At 43.3% G+C, this 11,039-nt stretch overlaps 1 long non-coding RNA gene across 1 annotated transcript; it reads left to right on the forward strand.

The window, feature by feature from the left end:
• Nucleotides 1–9,134: 9,134 nt before the first annotated feature.
• On the forward strand, nucleotides 9,135–10,100 carry LOC111590140 (uncharacterized). Its single transcript, XR_002749222.1, has 2 exons — nucleotides 9,135–9,724; nucleotides 9,828–10,100. It is a non-coding gene; the product is annotated as an uncharacterized lncRNA (long non-coding RNA).
• The last annotated feature ends 939 nt before the right edge of the window (nucleotides 10,101–11,039 follow it).

Below are 11,039 nucleotides of genomic sequence, written 5' to 3' on the forward strand. Positions count from 1 at the left end.
CACCGAGCATGCGGTTCACGAGCTTCTTCTTCCCCAAGACGAACTGTGGTGGCGTGAGCACCCAGGGTGGCGACGCCCAGAGCCCGATGGTGGTTGCCATGGCTGGCCACCCTTTTAACGTGTTCTGGGGCACGCCGGTGAGGTCAAGATCCGTGTGGCATCGACAAGGCGGAGTTCAACGACATTGCGCAGGGGCTTGGCGTGGGAGGTGGAGCTCGCTGCGCACGATGTCGCTGTAGCAGTCCGGCAACAGGGAAGAAGCCCACGGCAACCAATGCGTAGGAGCACACTCGACCGCGAAGCTTAGGTTATTCATGGACAAAATCTTAACCAGGCGGTGGTGAGTAGGCAGGGACGACTCATACTTACAGAGACGACGCGCAGCGACAGATCCACAACAAGGCACGAGTGTGAGACCGATGCACACCGCGGTGAGCGATTTCTGTTCACCCCGGAGACCTCCTCGCCAAGCGATGCTTTGAAGACTTGCGACCCAGCTGCCTGCACGTGATACACCCAACTAGTGGACCGGAGAAGCAAGGAGGAGCCCCCCCCGGCATTGAGCTAATCAACCAGAAGACGCTCGCGGTCGCGGTGACTCACGGTCGAGTCGTGATGAGGATGCACACGTGGTTGATACCAGGAGATCCCCACGGAGGGCTTCATATATAGGGCGAGAGCCGCAGTCAGCCGACAACTTGCCGGCAGGAATCGCGGCGGAGTCCACGGCAGCGCGAAGGAGATATGCGTGATTCTGTTGGGAACAAACGGTCTGCGGAGAGGGCCCACGCGTCGGTGACTGGCAAACGTGAGAGGAATTGGTCCTTTGACCGCCATCTGGGCCCCATCCAGCAGTGGCACAAAAAGGGAACGCGCAGAGATGAACCAAGGGTGACAAATCGGGCCCACCCGTAGGTGTCCAAGGTGCGTGCGCGATATCTTCTTGGCCAGTGGGCCCCACACGACGGTGACTCAGCGCAAAAACGCGTGGGAAACACCAGTTGGACCGCGCAGAGGGAAATGGGCAGTGGGCCGAATAGGGTAGCTACTGCAGTTAGATTTTTCTTTTCTTGTGTTCTATTTTTGAGTTCCAAATGCATAACTCAATTTCAATTTACATGCAAGATACAACAATTCAAAATTACCCAGCGTGGGATGCAAGCCCTATTTACTTTATATATTAATTATTTATTTATGAAAAATGCTTTAAATGTAGAACACACATATAAAACTTTTGTTGCAAAAACTATCACTCTTTAAATGTAAGGTATAATTAAGAGCTCATTCAAAGATTCATTAGTTATTACTTACTTACTTGTAATAAATATTCCCTATTGTAAAATCTCTATTATGAAATAGTTTAACGTAAATGTTCTTATTTACATAGATCATAGAATAGATAATTAATGATCTTTCTACTTATCTTTTTGTTTGTCATTCTAGTTTAAATTCAAGATTTTAACATTATCATTTTTTGTAGGAAAGGTAACTTCCAATGTATAATTCTTTGTTAGGAGACAATTTAATCCTTTTTTAAAAAAAAATTCCTAAACCCAAATTTATGATTTTGGGATGTTACAAATTCTACCCCCTTATCTTTCTTTTCCTTAATTGAGTACACACAAAAAAAAAATCAAATACTTCCCACAACACTAACATATAAGTATACTTATTTATTTATCTTGTTATTTTTCTCTTACACAAAATTTGGGCATTACAAATCCTACCCCCCTTAACAGAAATCTCGTCCTCGAGATTTGTAGGAAAAGGGATACAAAAGAATTGGTTTGTAATTCCGCTTTTAGTCTATAGTTGGTTCAAAAATCCGGAGTCTCATTTTTTTTATAGTCAATAGGGGTTGATTAGGAGAGCCTAGGTATCTAGTTACCTGTTATATAGGGTATAAGCTGGACAGGTTGAGGTAAGAAAGATTATGACAAGGAAAAGACTTCACCAGCAATGTTTAAGTCTTGATTCATCTCGAGATTCACTTTGACTGTTTTATCCTTCCTTGTCGAGGTCGATCTTCTCTTCTCTGGTCTTGGTCTCATTGATTCGAGGTTAGTGTGTATCATCGGGGTTGAGGAATAGGATCAAGATATGAATGAGATAGACTACATGATGTAGGTCAAAAGTTTGTTTGATGTTAGGTCGAAGTTGATAGATTATGCAATCCATCATGTCTCTATTGGTTAGGTCAGATCTCATGCATGTGACTGAGTTGGTCTAAGGCACTAGTTTAGTTACAAGTGCATGGGGGTTATGGCCTTATCTTTTGTACCAGCATTAAGTAACTTACTCTAGATTAGCTCAACTTAAGGTTAGCCTTCATTAGGTTAGATTATTCTATCACACTAGATCAGATCTAGGTTAGATTGTTATGACTAGATAGACTAGATAAGACCTTCTTAATTAGATCATGGTTGTTACTTTAGGATGAGATAAGTAAAGTGGTTAGGATAAGATGAATCTATTAGGATAAGATAGAAATTTTTTTAAGATAAGATGGATCTATTAAGATAAGAGGGAATCTTTTAAGATAAGATGGATCTATATGAAATAGATACACTTTTTTAGTTATCTCATGAATTTTATTCATTTATATTTATGCCTATATGTATTTGTAGATGTAATTGTGGACATTACTCCACAACTCATCACACTCAATCAAAGATCCAAATCAGACAAGTATCATAAGAACAAGCATTCAAGCATATAGATAAAAAATAGTTTTATTTTTGTTCCTAAGATTATGTCTCCTAGTCTCAAAGTCACTTTAGGCACAGGATTTCAAAGTGTGAAATCCACATTTGTCTTTAGAAGGAAAAGGTAAGAATAATCAGAGTAAGCGGAAATAGATGAGAAAAGATTAAGAAAAGTTTAGAAAAGAATCAGAGTAGCAAATGTAAGTAGACAATGGTTGTCCAGTTCTATCTAGGTTTCGTCCTACAGTCAACATTCCTCTGATACCACTTCTGTCACACCCGGATTTTAGGGGTCCAAAACCCGGGCGCGAACATAAACACCAGGTGTGCTGGGACCAAGTCTCACACATATGATGCATAGTGGCACAGGATCGAATGTCACATCTTTACTACATAACAGGAGTTCTATACAAAATAAATAAATAATTACATATAAGGAGACAACGGTCCAGCAACCCAAAGTTGACTGGGAGACGACGACCTAGACCTCTCACGAACACATCGCAGCATCCTCCACGCGCCTCATCCTGTGGTACCTGTTCTTGACCTGTGGGGGGGGTGTGAGACAGCAATAGTGAGCTCACATACGTTCATCGCTCAACAAGTTGTGGGGAATAATGTACATGAACTCGCCAAAGGTGGGAGCTCACGTGAAGTGTAAGGCTTACCAAAGAGGATGGTTAGAGCTGAGCATTGCTTTTAAAGTTGGTCAAAATTTTATTAGCAATTACTAAGTATAAGTAAATACCAACCCAATTAAGAAAAGTAATAACATCACCTGCGATGCAATGCATATGACAATTTGAATTTAGTTCCATAAATTAATCATGTGAGGGTCCGAGCTGCTCTTGACCGTGAGCACGGCTAGTATACCAGTTTTACACTCTGCAGAGGTTGCGCATCTTTACCCACAAGTCATGTTACCCATCTGCCAAGGGATCGCGACTTCCCATACACCTCTACCGAGGAGGCGAGGCAGGGTAACACTATGAGGCCTTTACAAAGTTCCACTAGCTTCAGAAAACCCGCTACAGTTTATAGGAAGCTCCAATGCAGGAATCCCTTGCAGGACCGCCATCGCAGAAAAATCCTCCCGAGGGCCTCCCTACACTCACCACTAACCTACTGCCCTTGCCCCTTTCGGGTAAGGTAGTCCTCCACTAGCTTTCCTAGTTAATCAGCCAAGGGCGTCCCATTAAACCCTTGTGGTAGCACTGTTTTCCCGGGTGGTCGCTCCATGTTCCAATTAACATAATGATCTTATCATGAACAGTGATAATAAACAGATAATAAAAGTGTGATCATGAATAATGTATCTTCATACCCAAAACCACATAAAGCACTAGCAAGTACTACCCAAAAAGTTCAGTGGTAACAAGGTATAAAGATAATCAAACTAGGGTAACCTATTGGGTCCCATCAAAATTAACCTATGCAGATCATTATGATTAATCAGAACATGGATGGGTAAAAAGAAGTGATCAAGGGCACAACTTGCCTGGGACTTGAGATTCCAGGTACCAGGATGATCTTCAGATGACTCGTGACCTCACGCTAGTCGTAACAATACAAACAAACATTGTATAGGCAAAATTAACATTACACCAAACATAAGTACAAATTGTGTAATAATAATCTACGCGTCGCTACGAGATCGTAGAAATAAGAACCACTAAACTCGGAGCTACGGTTATTAAGTTATGAATTTCCGAAATTATTTAGTGCTTAGAATAGATTAATCCAAATGAACAATTTTAATTTAAGTTTCATGGCTAAATAGTGTTACTAGTTGATAGACAATATTAATACAAAATTATTGCAACTGGAATGACTCAATTTGGAGTTAAAATGAATTAACTATGAATTATGCAAGTTTATGGAATTATTTTCATACTAAAAACCTGTTTCTTTATTAATCCCTGAATATCCTAAGTGTTCTGGACTGGGCACCAAATAATACAAAACTCAGGGTCCAATCTGTAACAATTCCCTAGACTCAATGATCATCGCCCACGGACGGCGGGTTAATTCGTATAAAGAGCAGGGGCTCTTATGCAACAAACCCACGGCGAAGGGGTATTGGACGATCTGAGCCGCTGGATCACTCATCAAGTGCCCAGATTAGAAGTTGAATCGGTAGGTAACCAGGGGCATTGGATCAAGATCTGTTGGCCCCGAGTTAATGAAACCGGATCCACCGTTTATCTCACAATCTATGGCCATGATTTGATGAATCAAAGGGGTACCAAGCGATTTAATCGAAGCCGTCCACTAGCTGATCTATGGCCACGAGCCCATCACCCACCACAGCCGTTCATCACCGAGCATGCGGTTCACGAGCTTCTTCTTCCCCAAGACGAACTGTGGTGGCGTGAGCACCCAGGGTGGCGACGCCCAGAGCCCGATGGTGGTTGCCATGGCTGGCCACCCTTTTAACGTGTTCTGGGGCACGCCGGTGAGGTCAAGATCCGTGTGGCATCGACAAGGCAGAGTTCAACGACATTGCGCAGGGGCTTGGCGTGGGAGGTGGAGCTCGCTGCGCACGATGTCGCTGTAGCAGTCCAGCAACAGGGAAGAAGCCCACGGCAACCAATGCGTAGGAGCACACTCGACCGTGAAGCTTAGGTTATTCATGGACAAAATCTTAACCAGGCGGTGGTGAGTAGGCAGGGACGACTCATACTTACAGAGACGACGCGCAGCGACAGATCCACAACAAGGCACGAGTGTGAGACCGATGCACACCGCGGTGAGCGATTTCTGTTCACCCCGGAGACCTCCTCGCCAAGCGATGCTTTGAAGACTTGCGACCCAGCTGCCTGCACGTGATACACCCAACTAGTGGACCGGAGAAGCAAGGAGGAGCCCCCTGGCATTGAGCTAATCAACCAGAAGACGCTCGCGGTCGCGGTGACTCACGGTCGAGTCGTGATGAGGATGCACACGTGGTTGATACCAGGAGATCCCCACGGAGGGCTTCATATATAGGGGCGAGAGCCGCAGTCAGCCGACAACTTGCCGGCAGGAATCGCGGCGGAGTCCGCGGCAGCGCGAAGGAGATATGCGTGATTCTGTTGGGAACAAACGGTCTGCGGAGAGGGCCCACGCGTCGGTGACAGGCAAACGTGAGAGAAATTGGTCCTTTGACCGCCATCTGGGCCCCATCTAGCAGTGGCACAAAAAGGGAACGCGCAGAGATGAACCAAGGGTGACAAATCGGGCCCACCCGTAGGTGTCCAAGGTGTGTGCGCGATATCTTCTTGGCCAGTGGGCCCCACACGACGGTGACTCAGCGCAAAAACGCGTGGGAAACACCAGTTGGGCCGCGCAGAGGGAAATGGGCAGTGGGCCGAATAGGGTAGCTACTGCAGTTAGATTTTTCTTTTCTTGTGTTCTATTTTTGAGTTCCAAATGCATAACTCAATTTCAATTTACATGCAAGATACAACAATTCAAAATTACCCAGCGTGGGATGCAAGCCCTATTTACTTTATATATTAATTATTTATTTATGAAAAATGCTTTAAATGTAGAACAGACATATAAAACTTTTGTTGCAAAAACTATCACTCTTTAAATGTAAGGTATAATTAAGAGCTCATTCAAAGATTCATTAGTTATTACTTACTTACTTGTAATAAATATTCCCTATTGTAAAATCTCTATTATGAAATAGTTTAACGTAAATGTTCTTATTTACATAGATCATAGAATAGATAATTAATGATCTTTCTACTTATCTTTTTGTTTGTCATTCTAGTTTAAATTCAAGATTTTAACATTATCATTTTTTGTAGGAAAGGTAACTTCCAATGTATAATTCTTTGTTAGGAGACAATTTAATCCTTTTTTAAAAAAAAAATTCCTAAACCCAAATTTATGATTTTGGGATGTTACAAATTCTACCCCCTTATCTTTCTTTTCCTTAATTGAGTACACACAAAAAAAATCAAATACTTCCCACAACACTAACATATAAGTATACTTATTTATTTATCTTGTTATTTTTCTCTTACACAAAATTTGGGCATTACAATAAGTCAGCACATTCCTACCTATTTGAGAATGAAGGACCTTGGCTATCATTCTGCTGAAGCTTCCTCCAGCATTCTTAAGCCCCTCAGGCATCTGAAGGTAACATAAGTACCACTGGGAGTTATGAAGCTAGTCTTTGGCTCATCTTCCTTCTTCATCCAGATTTGATGATAGCCTGAGTAGCAGTCCAATAAACTCATGAGCTTCGAAGAAGCTGCTACATCTACAAGGGAGTCTATTCTTGGTAATGGAAACTCGTCCTTTGGACATCCTTTGTTGAGATCTGTGAAATCAATACACATTCTCCATTTGCCATTAGCCTTCTTCACCATAACAGTGTTGGCTAGCCATTGTGGATATGTTACTTCTCTGATAACACCAGCACTGAGAAGTATCTTTACTTCGTTCCGAGCACCTTCAGCTTTATCATCAGACATCTTCTGAAGTCTTTGCTTCCTTGGCCTGAAAGATGGGTCCACATTAAGCGAATGCTCGATAACATCTCTGTTGACACCACAAAGATCATTGGCTATCCAAGCGAAGACATCTTTGTTGTTGAACAAAAACCTTATCAAAGTTTTTTCTTGCTCATCAGATAGCTGAGATCCTATCAGTACCCTTTGATCTGCTATATCTTCACATAGGAGCATAGGCTTTGGCTGATCTGCCGAAGCAGCCTTCTCTCTTTTGTGCTTGTATTGTTGACAAGCTTCGGCTCTGTCTATGTTGTGGATTGCCTTTGAATCTGTCCAACTCCCTTCACCCCTTCTGGCAGCTTCTTGACTTCCATGAATGGCAATGGGCCCTTGATCCAAAGGTATCTTCATGCACAAGTATGTTGGATGAAGTATTGCTTCGAAGGCATTAAGTGTTCCTTGACCAATGATCGCATTGTACGGGTATTCCATATCAACAATGTCAAAAACAACTTGCTCAGTTCTTTGGTTGTGAACATAACCGAAGGTAACTGACATTGTGATTTTGCCAAGTGCCACAATCTGCCGTCCTCCGAAGCCACAGAGAGGGTGTGTAGCATCATGAATCTTGTCCTCTGGTTCTTGCATCTGCTTGAAGGCCTTTGCAAATATAATGTCCGCTGCACTGCTTGTGTCAACCAGAACATTGTGAACCAGAAATCCCTTGATGACACAAGATATGACCATAGCATCATTGTGAGGATAGTCTTTTAGCTGAAGGTCCTCCTGGGAGAAGGTGATTGGGATATGGGACCACTTGGACCTGACGAAGGGTCCTTGCACCCCAACATGTTGCACTCTTCTTTGCGCTTCCTTCTTTTGTTTCTTGTTGGCTAGCTCTGAACCTGAACCACCCATGATTGGGAGCACCAGCTTCGTAGCCGAAGGTGCTACAACTTGGTTGCTGAACGAAGCCATCAACTCAATTGTGGAAGTGAGTTCACCGGAGGTGGGCACCAATGTTGGGGACTTGTTCTCAAATGCTACGAGTTAAGGACAAGGCAACACAAAATGTTAATGGTTAAAGACCTTCGTCCTTCGAAGCATTATCTCCTTTAGGATATATTGATCTTCAGACGAAGGACGTACCTTCATCATCTCAGCATATAATAATGAAAGTAGAAGCATATGAAATGAAAAATAACATGAATAATCATATGACGTCATCAGCACATTTTTATTATATTATTATAAATAAACATGAACAATATCAAGTTACATTAGTACCTTCGGCTTGACAGAAGGTAAAAATCCAGGCTTGACGTGGGAGGGAATACAAGTCAGTGTGAACAGTATGGGGTTACTGTTCACCTATTTATAGGCACGGGACGCAGCCTGGCTGAAATTACATTTATGTCCTTGATAACAAATTATAAACATGATACAAATTATCAGGGACTGAACGGTCTTTTCCTCTTTAAGTCGGTGCCGCCCTTCGTCTCAAGGCGCGTCATTATGCCGAAGCTCTCTGGGTTGTAGCTTTGGCATATTCCTTCGTGTTACGTCTGCTTGCATATCGTTCTGCCGAAGGTGTTTTTGCTTAGAGGACCTTCGGCGCAGAAGAAGGCCCCCAACAATCTATGTAAGAGCATTTGCATGCACGAAAAGATAAATAAATACTTAATATAAAAACCTATTTTTATGCTGGAATTGTTTTGCTTGTGCATTTTGAAGTTTGGTATACAAACTTTGGTTAGAAATTAAAGTTGTATTTGAAAACTGAAATCTGGAAATAGAAAAGAAAAAAATCACTCACGGGCCGAAACCTCTCTACCCACGGCCCACCTCCATTCCATACTGTTGGCCCAGCCTCTCGCTCACTGCGGTCGTGCGCCAGCACGCGCACTGCTGTTACGTGGGGTCACCCCGTCAGATGCCTTAGCCGTGCACATCTCTCTCTGCTCGCTGGCACAAGGGCCTCGCGGCCCTCGCCAGCCAGAAGCTTCTCCTTCACCATAGCGAGCGTGAGCAGAACCATAACCGCCAGATAAGAAATGAACTTCGTGCTTCCCGGTAAGAAAATCAAACCAGACTCCGCAGGGCTGGCATGGATTCTGGTCCTGGCCTCGTTCCTTTTTTACCATAAAACTGGGCATCGCACCACCTGGTTCTATCAAATCACCGGCGTGACCGCGTGAGTTGAAGTCAGAGAAAGAGAGAGAGCTGTAAGCGGCTGCCACCATCGCCAAAGACAACCCCTGCTGCGCCGCCGGTTCGACCTCGGTTATCGGCCCTGGTGGTACACCAGGAGGGCGGGTGCCTAAGACGTCAAGAGCAACGGCGTACCGCCTCGCTATTGCCGATCGGAGATGGATGGTCGTCCGTCGTCGAAGGCACCCATTTGTGTTCGGAAAGTCGAAGCGACCTAGGATGATCACTGGTGTGTAGCGAATCTGAAGGCTTTTTCCTGGAGCACGAAGATGTCCGGACTCGAGTAGGGTCGATCTTAGCTAGCGGCCGTGGATCCGCCTCCTTCCGTGGACCGGCCCCACCATAACGCTTTCGCTGGTGAGAACCTTCTCAACATCTTCACTAACCTCTCCATAACGTGTAGCGCTGTTTTGTTTGCGCATTGGCTCACCGGGGTGTCGGTTTTGGGTTTACCGGCAAGGTCTCCGTCATCGCGCATGGGCGACGCCATCACTAGCGGCCAGGGGTGGGAGACGGCCCCTACGCCGTCAAATCGGGGATGTGTGGTCCTGATTAAAAGCTGGATACCCTTTCGTGCATTCAATCCGGGCCAATGGATCAGATCGAGCGGTTTCGATTGGATCACACCTCATTAAATCGTGGGCATGGATTGTGGATCCCGTGGCTATAAAAGTGTATCACTTCATAATCTATCTGTAGCCGTCAAATCGAGATCTAAGGGATCTCTTATGCCTGTACCCCTTCGTCGTGTGGTGTTTGCTAAAGAGTCCCCGGCTTATTTACAAATCAACCCGCCATCCCCATATGTATAAAGACCATTGAACATAAGTCCTGCATTTCTCAGATCAGACCCTAGTTTATCAAATAATAGAACCTGCAGTACATGAGATCGGTTTAATTAAAATAAAAAACTGGAAATCGAATTTTTAGGTGTAATAATAATTCTAGAAAGCTTAGATAAACCATATCTCCTCCGTTATAACTTCGATTTGATCCGTTCAAGTTGTGTTAGCTTCATAATAATTTTGTCTACGAAATAATAGCATCCTTTGTACCGTATCACAGACTTTTATAATTTAGAGATTCATTTAACCTATGTTCTAACCTCTCTAATCAAAGCTAATCAGCCCCTGGTTATAATTTGACTAAACATGTTTTGTAATAAAATTATAACATAGATTAAAATTGAAATGGTTATTTATTTAGAACATCTTTCTCATATGATTTATATTAATACACATAGAGCATAGTTTTTATAGTTAACCACTTAGATCGTCCGAAAACTATATCTTTTTAACCGTAACTCCGAATTTAGTAGTTCTCGAACCTACAATCTCGTAGCAACACATAGAATATTATTACATTATTGGTTCTCATGTTTGGTGTGATGATATTTTTATATGTTCCTTGCCTATCTATATGTATTGCTACGTATAGAAGCGAGGTGACGAGAAATCTGAAGACCAACTTGGTGAAGTACCTGGAATCTCAAGTATAAGCCAATTTGTGCCATTGATCACTCTTCTTTACCTAATAATGTTCCTGTTAATCATCGTGACATGCTCAGGTTAATTTGAAGGGATCTAATAGGTTACTCTAGTTTGTTTACCCCACACCTTGCAAACAAATGAATTATTGGGTAGTCTTCCTATTGCTCTACCTGGTTTTGGGA

The sequence above is a fragment of the Zea mays genome, chromosome 9, assembly GCF_902167145.1.
Source record: "Zea mays cultivar B73 chromosome 9, Zm-B73-REFERENCE-NAM-5.0, whole genome shotgun sequence".
Classification (NCBI taxonomy): domain Eukaryota; kingdom Viridiplantae; phylum Streptophyta; class Magnoliopsida; order Poales; family Poaceae; genus Zea; species Zea mays.